This window comes from Triticum dicoccoides, chromosome 4A, assembly GCF_002162155.2.
Source record: "Triticum dicoccoides isolate Atlit2015 ecotype Zavitan chromosome 4A, WEW_v2.0, whole genome shotgun sequence".
Taxonomy (NCBI): domain Eukaryota; kingdom Viridiplantae; phylum Streptophyta; class Magnoliopsida; order Poales; family Poaceae; genus Triticum; species Triticum dicoccoides.
In genome coordinates, this window is record NC_041386.1 from 102,249,012 (window position 1) to 102,262,894 (window position 13,883).

Genomic DNA, 13,883 nt, shown 5'->3' on the forward strand with positions numbered 1-13,883 from the left:
CACACTTAGCTGACTTGGCGGCCATAGCACAGAAGTACTATGCGATGGAAAGCGCCTCAAAAACCCAAACAAAATTCTGGGATCCTCCGGCTCTCACTAGACCTCCCATCTGAACTAAAAGGGTGTACTCTCGTAAGTCACCCGATCAAATTACAAAGAAACCAAAGCCCACTACAGGGCGTGGCACTGTATTGGAGGGATGGCTCAATGGGCCATGCAAAATTCACAGTACAATGGATACCATGCCAACACATAGCCTTAGAGCATGTTGGATACTCCGGCAGGTGGCCAAGAGCGGCGAGGATATCCTCACCAACAATACAACAGAGCACCATCCCATGGAAAATAACAATACAGTATTGATAGTCTTAGAGACCTTCGCCTCGAATAATAGGCGCAAGCGAACACTCCGCAGCCTTGCCGAAGTCTGCCACGTTGCAGCAATAAATCCATGGAATGACACGGCCATAACCTTTAATGCCAGTGACGAACCTCAATTCCGAACAGCCCGAGCACCAGCCGCTTTGGTCCTTAGTCCAATTGTGGACGGCTTCCGGCTTACTAAAGTGCTCATGGACGGTGGCAGCGGATTAAACCTCATCTACGAGGAAACTCTTAGCAAGATGGAAATAGACAATAGCCGCATTGATCAAAGCAGCACGACCTTCAGAGAAATCATCCCTAGTCGGGAGGCACGATGTGAGGGAAAAATCACACTAGATGTGGTATTCGGCACGCCGGAGAATTATAGGTCCGAAGAAATCACATTCCAAGTGGCCCCGTTCATTAGCGGATACCACGCCCTTTTAGGGCGGGAGGCATTCGCGATCTTCCAAGCTATACCCCATTACGGGTACATGAAGCTCAAAATGCCCGGGCCCAATGGAATCATCACTCTAGCTAGTGATCCGGACATAGCACTCCGCGCCGAAAATAGAACCGCCGCACTAGCCCTCAAGGTGTCATTCGAAGCCCTTGCGGCCGAAGAACTAACTGCGCTGCGCTCCACAGTGGATAGGGACGATGTGGTACTCGACAAATGACCCAAGTCCACCTCTTTTAAACCAGCGGACAAAATAGTCAAATTCCAGGTCCACCCAACGGACCCTACAAAAACAGCATCCATCGGGGCACAGCAAAACCCCACAACAGACGCCGCACTGCGAGAGTTCTTGCGCGAGAATTGGGGCATCTTTGCCTGGCATCCTTCAGACATGCCAGGAATCCCACGTAGGCTGGCCGAGCATAACCTTAACATTCTAAAGGGGTTCAAGCCGGTCAAGCAGACTCTTCGGCGTTTCTCTGAGCCTAAGCAACAAGCCATGGGAGAAGAGCTAGCCAAGTTACTCGAGGCCGGATTCATTAGAGAAATAAAACATCCGAACTGGCTAGCAAACCTGGTGATGGTACCAAAGAAGGACAAATCATGGTGCCTATGTGTCGATTTCAAGGACCTTAACAAGGCTTGCCCAAGGATCCCTTCCCCCTCGCCTGCATCGATCAAATTATCGATGCTACTACAGGACACGACTCATTGTGTTTCCTTGACGCATACTCCGGATACCATCAAATTAAGATGGCAGAGTCCGATCAAGCCGCAACGGCATTTATCACTCCATATGGCCCCTTCTATTTTAACACCATGCCTTTCGGGCTCAAAAACGCCGGTGCAACCTATCAATGCATGATTCAGACATGCCTGGAGACACAAATCGACAAAATAGTGGAGGCATTCATAGACGGCGTGGTCATTAAAACCAGACACGTCGAATCCTTAATAGACGACTTGAGGCTCACGTTCGACAATCTCCGAACATATGACATCAAGCTCAATCCGGAAAAATGCGTTTTCGGCGTGCCCGCCGGAAAGCTCCTGGGCTTCATCGTCTCCAGTAGAGGAATTGAAGCAAATCCGGCTAAAATCCGAGCTCTATCACAGTTGGCTATCCCAATAGACATCAAGCAAATCCATAAATTAAGTGGATGCGTGGCTGCCTTAAGCCGCTTTATCTCCCATTTAGAAGAAAAGGCACTACCCCTTTATCGCCTTCTTCGACGCACTAAACACTTCGAGTGGATGGATGTGGCCACGTCCGGATTGGAAGAAATAAAAGTTGTCTTGGCCACCAACCCAATCCTGGCCGCGCCAAATGTCGGTGAACCAATGCTGTTATATATAGCGGCAACACACCAAGTTATAAGCGCAATGCTCGTCGTCGAATGAGAGACGGACGTACATAAGTTCCCGCTTCAAAAGCCGGTATACTACGTATCCACTGTCCTCACTCCATGCAAATCACAGTACCCACATTATCAAAAGATAGCATACGCGGTCTTCATGGCATCCCGGAAATTACGACACTACTTTCAAGAGTGTTCAGTTATGGTGGCCTCTGAAATACCACTCAACGACATAATAAATAACCGCGATGCCTTGGGCCGGATTGCTAAATGGGCTAATTAGCTCCTCCCGTTCAACATAATATACAAACCACGGTGAGCCATTAAGTCAGAAGTACTGGCTGATTTCGTCGCCGAATGGACAGAAGCCGAACTCCCTAAATAGTATGGCGCGTACTCCAATTGGATCATGCACTCTGACGGCTCAAAGATGCTGGCTGGTCTGGGGGCAGGCGTCGTCCTGACATCCCCCACCGGAGATATAGTCCTATACGTACTCCAAATATTATACCGAGAATCCAACAATGCAGCAGAATATGAGGCCTTGTTGCATGGTCTCCGGATGGCAGTCTCCATGGGCATTCAACGCCTAGAGGTGCGTGGGGATTCGAACCTCGCAATATCTCAAATAAATGGAGACTTTGACGCCAAGGACCCAAAAATGGCGGCTTATCGCAACGCCATCCTCAAAATGTCAGCTCGGTTCGAGGGGGTTCAATTCCACCATCTGGTCCGAGAAAATAATCAAGCGACGGATATCCTCGCCCGCATCGGTGCTAAGTGTGACACTGTGCCACCAAACATCTTCTTGGAAAGGCTGTTTAAGCCATCCATGCTATGGGAAGGAGAGACCGGCAACAACAATTCGGACCCGACCGCAACGCCAGATACCGAACACTCTGACGTAATCAGAGGCTCTGCCACTGTAATAACGCCTTCGGCCCACGTAATTATGGATGTCATCGCCCCGTGGACAGAACCCTTCTTGGCTTACCTAACTAGGCAAGAACTCCCTAATGACCCAAATGAGGCACGTTGCATTGTGCGGCGGTCTAAAGCCTACAAGGTCCACGAGGGAGAGCTTTATAATAAAAGCGTCACCGGAGTACTTCAAAGGTGCATCTCCGAAGAGGAAGGATAGCAACTTTTGGCAGAAATTCATGCTGGACTCGGCGGCCACCACGCCGCAGCTCGGGCCCTTGTAAGCAAGGCCTTCCGTACAGGTTTTTACTGGCCGACGGCCCGGGTAGACGCATAGAATCTCGTTCAACGATGCGTCAGTTGCCAGCTTTTTGCAAACCAAAGCCATATGCCACCTACCGCTCTCCAAACAATCCCCATTACTTGGCCCTTCGTGGTCTGGGGGCTTGATATGGTAGGACCCCTTAAAGGGGGGAGCCATAAGAAAAAAATACCTATTGGTCATGGTGGATAAATTCACCAAATGGATAGAAGCCAAACCAGTTAAAACGGTTGAGTCCGGACCAGTGATAGACTTCATATCCGGGGTTGTACACCGTTACGGTGTCCCCCACAACATCATCACTGATAACGGCTCAAACTTTACAGCCGACAAGGTAAAAACTTGGTGCAGCAACATGGGCATTAAGCTCGATTATGCTTCTGTCTATCACCCACAAACTAACGGTCAAGTCGAGCGAGCAAATGGTCTTATCATGAGCGGCATTAAACCCAGATTAGTGTGATCCTTGAAGGAATCAGATATGCACTGGGTCGAGGAGCTCGGCTCCATACTATGGGGGCTGCGGACCACGCCGCACTACCGGATACACACCATTCTTTATGGTGTACGGCGCAGAGGCGGTACGGCCCTGCGACATAATTCATGACTCGCCACAAGTGCGCATGTACGAAGAGAAAGAAGCCGAGCTTGATCGGCAGGACAGTTTGGACGCTTTAGAGGAGGAGTGTGACGTGGCAAAAGCCCGCTCCGCATTCTATCAGCAACAGGCTCGACGGTATCAAAGCAGAGAAGTACGGGCCAAAACTTATAACATTGGCGAACTTGTTCTACGCCTACCGGAGAAGAAAAAGAACAAGCTCAAGCCCAAATGGGAAGGTCCCTTCGTTATTGACAAAGTTCTGACCGGTGGAGCGTACCGTCTGTGGGATGCATCGGACGATCGAATCGAGGCAAACCCATGGAACGCAGCCAGACTCCGAAGATTCTACGCCTAGTGCCGGACTCTGTGTTCGTCTCTTTACCTCTATCAATTTTTATATATGTATATCTGTTATCTGTCTTTTCTTTCTTTCTTTTTTCCCTTTCTCTTCACAACCTTAAAAGGTTAAAATGTGTCTTGACTAAACTGTCGGATTTCGGGTTCCGGCAGACCCTTGAGGTTAGAACACTGGGGTGCGCACGGAGATTTCGCCTTCTACCTACCCGCGCCCCTCCGCCTCGCTAAGATCTAAGCTATGGAAAGAATAGCACGAGAGACACAGGGTTTATACTGGTTCGGGCCACCGTTGTGGTGTAATACCCTACTCCAGTGTGTGGTGTGGTGGATTGCCTCTTGGGCTGATGATGATGAGCAAGACAAGGAAGAACAGCCTCACGAGGGTCTGTTCCTGGCTGGGGCGATGAACTGGTTGGAGGAGTTCAGTCACCCTTCTCACTCTCTCTCTTCTCGATTGTGATCCGATCTCGGTTCCCCTCTTCCGTGGGTGGCTAGTCCTGTTTATAGGCAAAGGCCCTGGACCTCTTCCCAAATATTGAGCGGGAAGGGCGCCAACAATTGGTCATTTTGAAGGGGAACATCTAGTACACTTATCCTGACTAAAGTTGGTCCTCGCCTGCCAAAGGCTCTGGTGGTGATGCTGGCTTGGGCTCCACAATGACTTCCTCCCTGCCGTTGGACTCGTCTTGGTATCGTTGCACCAAAACGGGTGCCTTTGCTTGATGCTCTCGCCTGCGCTTGCTCCCTTTGCACCAAAGAGGAAAGGAGGACACTGCGCGGCTGGCGCCCGCCTGGTGCCTTTGGTCGTCATGGCTTCCATCACGGGCACCTCGTGAGGTACCCCGCCTTGATCTCTCCGCCTCCTCGCGAGCCAGCTTGATGAGGCCGTGCCTGAGGAAGTTCCGTGTCGTCCGCCCCGCGAGGCTTGGCCCCTCGCGAGGGTCTTGGGTCTGTGTTGATGAAGACGGGCTATGCTGGGCCCCCTTTGAGCCACCCCGCAGGCCGCAGGCAGGCAAGTCTGGGGACCCCCATTCGCAGAACGCCGACAGTAGCCCCCGGGCCCAAGGCGCGCCCGGACTTGGCCGTGCAGGGAGGTGAAAGGGCAAGGGCGAAGCGCCGCGGGCCCTAACAGCCTGCGGCCTTGGGCGCCGCGTGGCGGTTGGTTGGGCGTGGGCGGCACTGTTCCCCCACGCCCCCCTTATTCTGCGCCATGCTAGGCGGACTCATAGTCGTACACAGCCGCTCCCCTTTTTGTTGCTCGATCGCCCTCTGTCCTTCCTCCGCTCGAACTCCAGCTTCTGTTTTCAATCCAATCTCGAACCTTCCCCCCTTCCCATCACCATGGCTCCGACGAAGAAGGGAAGAGGGAAGAAACCCATGCCTCCGCCTTGCTCGCCGCCGTTGGTGGCCCCCGCCGAGGGCTTGGGCAAGGTTAGCTCGGCTCTGGCCACTATCTTCAATGAATGCGGGAGGACGACGGCCTGGCCCGCGTCCCACTTCTCCATCGACAAGATAGTCACTGAGGTCCCGTATTTTGCCGACGCCCTGTGGGCGGGTCTGGTTCCCCCCTTTTCTCATTTCTTCAATGCCATGCTTTCCCACTATCAGATCCACATGATGCATCTGGGTCCTGAATCCATCACCCTCCTTTCGGTCTTCGCCTTTGTTTGCGAGGAAATTATGGGCATCCTTCCTTCGGTTGCCTTGTTGTGCCACTTCTTCTCTCTGCGCCTTGTCGACCCTACCCAATGCTGGGCGTGCGTGAGCTTCGTTGCCATGCCTGAGACAGCGGCCTCAGGGATTGACTTCAGGCTCCCTCTTCCCACGGCTGGGTTCCGCGAGCGGTGGCTGTATGAGGATGCAGGGGTGCCCAGCCCCCTGCTATCGGAGCCAACTTCGCCTGCTGTCCCCAATTCGGGCTGGGGCTAGGAGACGCTTGAGAGCCCCCGACTCATCTTCGTCTGGCACCGCTTCACGTTCTTGAGGTCGCTTGGCGTGACAGCGCCCAAGGTGGTGAAGGAGTTCCTGCTACGCCGCCTTGCTCCTCTCCAACGCCACTCCCGCCGGATGTGGGCCTTCAGCGGGCATGATGGTCGTATGAGGCTCCAGGAAGAGGACCTGACGCCTGCAGTGCTGAGGCCAGCGCTCTTGATCCTGACTGGGGACCCCAACCCTGGCAGCATCCAGCAGGGAGGGGCCTTGCTGTACCTCTGCTAGAACAGGGGCGATTTTGTGAATCAGATGCCTATCTTTGATGAGTGGGGGCCGCACCCCGCCGGCCTCCAGGGGCCTCCCGAGAACCCAGTGATGGTGACTGCCCTTCCAGTCGGCCAAGACGACTCTTCCTCAAGTGGTGGAGCAGGGAGGCATGAGGCGCTAGAGGCCGAGGGGGCTCCCGGCGGGGTGACAGCGCCGGGCGATGCTCATGAGGGAGCAACTCTTGGGGCCCGTGCCGCTAAGGCTGAGGGTGGCAAGCAGCTGCCCTCAGCGCCTGCGACTGAGGCCCCTGAGGCTCCAGCCACTTCTCTTGGCAAGGCGATTGGCAGCGCGCATCAGGCAGGCGCCCCTGACACGGATCGCCTTGATGCTCCGTCTTCATCGCAGGTTGATCCCTGTGCTCAACTCTTGGGCCGCTTCCGTGTGGACTTTGAGGCCCTCCGGAAGAGAAGGGAGGCCCTGGGCGACGATTACCCTTGTCACCTGCTGAAGCGTAGGAAGTACTTCGCCACTGATGGGTAAGCCTTCTCCTTTCCAGCTCCCGATCCTTCTGTTGCTTTTACTGATCCTTGCTCCGCAGGCCCCTTCCAGCCGAGCTCGCGGAGATGGCTGAGGTGCCGTCTCCCTTGGCTTCGCCCCCTCCACCATCCTCAAGCGCTCCGAGCAGCAGAGCCCTTGCAGTGAGGGCGATCGGAGAGGAGAACCGTCCCGAGGCGCATCACGGCCCTAAGCACCTCGCGATCCTTCTTCGCGGGCCTTCTCGTGGCATAGCCAGCCTGCCGTGGGCTTCTCGCCTGGTCGTGGACTGCGATTGGCTGAGGCGCTCCCTACGCTCTTCATCTAGGGAAGGGCTGGCTCCAGGCCGGGCTTCTGGCGTGGCGTGCCCGGCCGTCGCGAGGGTGCCAGCCCCCAGCCCCCTGCCTGAAGGGGGAGTGCTGATTCGAGGCCCCGGCGCTTGCTCGGGGCAGATGATGGTGTGGAAGACGTGCTCGAGCGCGCCCGGGAGCGTTGCGCTCTTCGCCAAGGATTCCTTCGAAGGGCGGCTGGCGTGGTGAGCCTGCTTGGTGAGGAGCTTGCTGATGAAGACGCGCGCCTTGAGGCCGAGGGCCTACGCCTAGCTGCAGAGAGGCGCGAGCTAGAGGGCGCCATCGCCCTTGCGCGCCGTCAGTGCGACCTTGACGATGCAGAGGCCAAGGCATCGCTGGTGGCCTCTCAGGAGGCCCGATCTTGGGCCGCTGAGAAGGCCCGGGAAGCTGACCGGCAGCAAGAGGCGGCGGAGGAGCGGGCTCAGGATCTCCTGGCCTGGTGCCACTCACTGGAGGAGCAAGTGGAGCTGCGCGAGGCAGCCCTCGCATCGATGAAGGTGGCCTCTAGCGACCCAGTAGAGCTCCAGAAGCGTGAGGAGGCGCTGACGCTGGAAGCCGCCGAACGTACCCGCGAGTATGAGCATCTGGAGACGAGGGAGCGCTTGGTGACGCAGGCAGAGGATGATGTCGCTGCACGGGAAGCCTGTGTCCTGGAGGAGGTCGGATGTCGGGTGGCGATGGCGCGCTTGAACCTCGAGCACGAGTTCGAGGAGAGGCTGGAGTTGATCCGGGCCGAGGCTGAAGGTAGGACTGTTGCCTTGAGGGCCAAGCTGGAGGAAGCGACGCAGCGGGCCGATGCTTTCTGGGCCGCCCTTGAGGTAGCGCAAGGGGAGTCAACCACCTCCCAGGCCGAGGTGCTCCTTCTTCGCCAGCGGGTGGAGGAGGCTGAGGACGTCGCGCGCCAGAATGCAGACGAGATACGTCAGCGGCGGATCCTGGAGCATGAGCACGGCCCCAAGCTCACCGCGCTCCGGGAGAGAGCCAACACAGCCTTGGGCAACATGTGCGAGGCGGCTGTTGGCGAGCCGCACGTGGTCAACTACGCCGGCAACCTTCAGTTCTTCACCGACGTGGTGACGCAGCTGGAGGCGCGGTCGGTCAGGGCTGACAGGTTGGTGGAGGAGAGGAGCCGCGCCCTGCTCGGGCGCGCCTTTTCTCGCGTCTTCAGCCATCTCCAGAACATGGATCCCCACTTTGATTTCGACGCCGCCATCGCCCCAGCCCCCCAGGCCGTCCGAGACGACCTGGCGCACTGGGTGGAAGACAATGTGGATGCTCTTGTCAGGGCCTTCGCTTTAGACAACGACGTCGTGATCGTGGCTGCCGATGAGGGCGGTGTGGTGAACGGCCCTGATGCCGCTAGCGGCGACGCAGACAGCGATGGCGTGTTCAGCGACGCCAGCAACGGTTCGGGTGGTGCTCCTGAGGACGCATTGGGGGATTCATCCGACTGATCGTGCATCGTTCCTGTTTCCTTACCCTGCATGAATAGAACTCAGGTTTTGGCCTGATGGCTGTGAGAGCATTTTGGAGGGGGAGCCCCTCATGTAAAACTTGTGTTCTTTGTACTAGTAGACGTTACATTGTCCATGCACCCGCGCCAAGTGGTTGGCTTAAGCGACGCGCTGGTCGGCTAGTTTACCTTTGTGCCGTGCGGGCCCTGTGGTAGCCTGTGGGAGGTTGTGGTGTCCCGAGTGTTCCTTGACCGAATCTGTAGGATCTGCAGTAAAAAAAACCTCCTAAGAGGACGCGGCGGCGGCAGTCTGGGCCGCGCGCAAGCTAGGCCTGACCCGACTCGCGAGGGGCTCACGAGGGGAGGCAGCTGAGGCGAAGTGGTAACCAAAACGCGAGAAATTGCTCGAACGAGACTAAGCACCCCTTCCCCGAACACACGCAAATCTCAAACTCGAATCCAACTTAAATCCAGCAGGGGAAAGCGACAACCAAAGGGAAAAGCAACGAAAGCAGACAAAAGGCCATGTCCGGCACCTAATCTAGCCTTGGACGTCTTCTCACCAGCGCGGAGCTAAGTGCTGCCAATGGGCATGGGAGGGAGCCCCAGGGCCTGAGGCCGGCACCCTGAGACTCCGCGGCATGTACAGCCCCACTCATTATTACGTGAGAGTGTCACGGGGCGGCGAGCTTCACAGGCACTAGGCCTTCTTCACAGGTACCAGCCTTGCTACATATCGCCAGACGAGGGCCCCGCCTTGCGCCACACTCTAGTGCCATCAACAACGACCGAAAACCAGGACGCCGCCGATGGGGTAGAGCGGTCGCCAGCGGTTCCCCCGATGACCACGGGTCCTCCGCAAGGGGCAGGCCCTGAGGCACCTCCCCAGCAGAGGGCCTACCTACTGAGAACACCTTACTCCGAACTCCGCGGTGGTGATGTCGGATCTCGGCCCCTCTCCTGTAGCCCCCTGCGCCCTCCTCCCGAGGGGTAGGAGACTGTGGGAGCGGGGTAGCTGCTCGCTGTGGCGACCTACACCTCCTGCGATCCATGATTAGCGTATGCCTGCTCCTAAGGAATTAGCGGTACCTGATAATCGTTGCCTCCAACGTGGCCAGTGGGACCGTCCCGGGGCTCCTGGAAGGGCTCAGCTTCTGGCGCCTCGTCCCCCTAGTTTGGGCTGAGGAGCGAGCCTTGTTCGCCCTCGTGAGGGTGTCCTTAGTCCATCATGAGGGGCACATATTCTTCTGGCGCCGTCATCCCGAAGGCCATGCCGTAGTGCTCCGCGTGCCACGCAGCTTTGCTTGACGCACCCACCATGGGGTGGTAGCGCAGTTGTCCACTTTGGCCGTGGGTCACGTTGAGTCCTTCTTCTTCGCGGACCGGGAGCAGGGGCAGCGCCGCCGCCGGTCTGGTGCCGACAGCTTCGCTGTCATTGGAGTAGCCTTGGAGCCCGCGGGCGCGCGCGGAGCCCCCGCGTGGGCCGCCCTGGGCTTGAGATGGGAGCAGGGTGCAGAAGGGGTGAGCCCCCGAGGCGGCGAAGCCCAGGAGCTCTGCCACCCGCTCCAGCAGCACGTCGCGGCCGCCCTCCAGCAACCTGCACTGCAGCAGCTCTCGGGCCACCGTGAGTGCGGCCCTTGAGTTTGCCTGCTCCCGGCGGGTGTACGGTGTCATGGCCGCGGCGTGATTGGAGGCCCTTGCTGCCGACCGCGCCTGCCATGGCGTGAGAGCTACCAAAGCCTATCCGCGTCGCCCACGGCCCGCAGCGCCCTGTGGACCGCGAGCTGCCTGGGGCACGGGGTCGCCCGAGGCGAGCGGCTCTACGCGGGCAGGCCACGTCGCCCATGGATCTGGGTTGCCCGCCTGGTCGCCGGGCATGCTGATGACGACGCGAAGGGACACGAAGCGGTAGAAGGTGGATTCGGGCGCACCACTACCTGGCGCGCCAAATGTCGGATTTTGGGTTCCGGCAGACCCTTGAGGTTCGAACACTTGGGTGCGCGCGGAGATTTCGCCTTCTACCTACCTGCGCCCCTCCGCCTCGCTAAGATCTAAGCTATGGAAAGAACAGCATGAGAGACATAGGGTTTATACTGGTTCAGGCCACCGTTGTGGTGTAATACCCTACTCCAGTGTGTGGTGTGGTGGATTGCCTCTTGGGCTGATGATGATGAGCAATACAAGGAGGAACAGCCTCGCGAGGGTCTGTTCTTGGCTGGGGCGACGAACTGCTAGGAGGAGTTCAGTCACCCTTCTCACTCTCTCTCTTCTCGATTGCGATCCGATCTCGGTTCCCCTCTTCCGTGGGTGGCTAGTCCTATTTATAGGCAAAGGCCCTGGGCCTCTTCCAAAATATTGAGCGGGAAGGGCGCCAACAATTGTCCATTTTGAAGGGGAACATCTGGTACACTTATCCTGACTAAAGTTGGTCCTCGCCTGCTGAAGGCTCTGATGGTGACGCTGGCTTGGGCTCCACAATGACTTCCTCCCTGCCGTTGGACTGGTCTTGGTATCGTTGCACCGAAACGGGTGCCTTTGCTTGATGCTCTCGCCTGCGCTTGCTCCCTTTGCACCAAAGAGGAAAGGAGAACACTGCGCGGCTGGCGCACGCCTGGTGCCTTTGGTCGTCATGGCTTGCGTCACGGGCACCTCATGAGGTATCCTGCCTTGATCTCTCCGCCTCCTCGCGAGCCAGCCTGATGAGGCCGTGCCTGAGGAAGTTCCGTGTCGTCCGCCCCGCGAGGCTTGGCCCCTCGCGAGGGTCTTGGGTCTGTGTTGATGAAGACGGGCCGTGCTAGGCCCCCTTTGAGCCACGCCGCAGGCCGCATGCAGGCAAGGCTGGGGACCCCCGTTCCCAGAATGCCGACATACACAATCTTGACGCGCTAGGCGTGCTCATTATACCTGGGGGCTTCTTATACATAAGCTTAATATAATTTTGTTCCGGGCTCTATGCCCCTTCCACATGTGTTACTTTCCCACATGTACCTTTTTCGCCATTATATGCATCGATATTACTTAAGTTTTGGCCAAGCTGGGTTGCCTGGCTCTTGTGTTTATGCCCTATGTTCCCGTTAATTCGGCTAGGGCATAAGGGGAGCACCTCTGCGATTGTTACTGTCGGGTCAGCCGGATGTGTACCTCAGACTAGGTGAAGTCGAAAGCTAGCGTTCTTAAGAGAATATTCGGTCGATGAACAAAAGATGACTTTTATTTGTTGTAATACATGCTCCCAGATGTTTATATCCAGCGTCTCTTTTCGCAGTTCGGACATGCACATTAATGCATGCGCATCCAGGGAAAGGAACCCTTAACGAAACTATTCTCCCTGGAAGATGTTTCTTACTATTCATGTAATATAACATAGCTAGTTGGGTACTTGTCTGTTCAAGCACATATGACCCCTAGGCCTGGTTTCCATGCATACCCCGGTTTTTACATAACTGAGCAGGTATTCGGATACACTCCGGACTGTCGGGTCCGGAGGTCGAAGCGAAAAGGCCCGCCATGACAAATGATTTACAATCCGGCTAGGGACAGTATATGTCACTTGAAGTACACAGTTACTTAGACTGACTAAATTCTTCTTCTATACCATCCAACAGGCTGTCTAGCCTACAATCCTATTGGGTATACTTTGCAGCTAATTTTACCTGGTCATACACCAGACTAACGGGGATCTCTTTCCCATCAGACCCCACAGGTCCGACCTCGGACATGTGGTTTGGGTCAGGCTTGGTATATCGCGTCTTCACCATGGCCCAGGCTTCCCTTGCACCTTGTCGGCAGGCAGATATCTTCCATAATCGGAAGCGCCGCCACGCTCCCTGGAGCATCTCTACGAGCTCCCCCATGCCTCCTGGTAGGGAGGCGGATGGCCACAAGGCCTGGGCAATGCCCTCCATCACCTGCCGAACTTGTTTGTGCAGTTGTGAGAGCTCTGGCAGAAGATCGCCCGCAGACCCGGGCATCTCCTCCTCGGGACGACCCATCAGCATACCTACAGATATAACTCTGTTAGCCGATTTCTTTGACGAACTCTATAAAAGTTCGTTCAAGCACTTACTAAAAATGCTGCGTCAAAGCCTCTTATTCTTCTTTATGGAGTCAGCTAGTTGGGCAAGAACATCTTTCAGTTCAACGCCCGACCGGGTATTAGCATCTTGGAGATTGTTTTTCTCCTGCCTAACCCGCGTAAGCACGCGCTCGCCAGCCTCTAGCTATCGTTGAGCATCCCCTTGCATGATCTTCAGATTCACTCCGGGATCATCTGCAGAATCTATTGTTAGATTTGCATGTATGCCGAATACTAACTGGTACATGTCATTCTTTTTGATAGGAACAAGTGTTACCATATGGGGCCTTCTTGGACTCCTTCATTGCGGCAATTGTGGCCTGTAGCTGGGCTTTGCACTCCTCCAGCTCTTGAGACAACTGGGTATTCTTCTCCGTAAGAACCTACGCAAATAATGATCCTTAAATCAGTTGTGCCAACCGTTTCAAGTCTCAGGGGCTACTGATATACATAATTATCAGATTTCCTTACCCGTATATCCTTTACATACTGGTCCGTGGCTCTGGCAATACCACTTTGAGCATCTCGGATGTACGCATCTCCTGAGTTGAAGGCATGGAACGCCTCTTCAGAGAAACCAGGGTCGCGGAGTACGGCCCAGCAACACTTGTGATTCATGGCACTCTCCACTTCGGAATTCGTAGTGGACAGCCTATCTGCATCCTCTGTAGGAGGAACATCTGGTGTTGTCCCCACGTTAGCATCTGCCTCTAAGTCTAGCTCTGGAGCCTGGCTGGTGGAGGCGTGGCCGGCAGGCTCTCCGAATACGGTCCGGCGAGCATTTTTTCTGCCAGGAACCATGGACATTATTATATTTTAAAGACGACAACCACGGAGCAGAGTTCTTTTTCATACCTCTGCGATGGCGTTTTCGGCATTCTGGGAAAGGG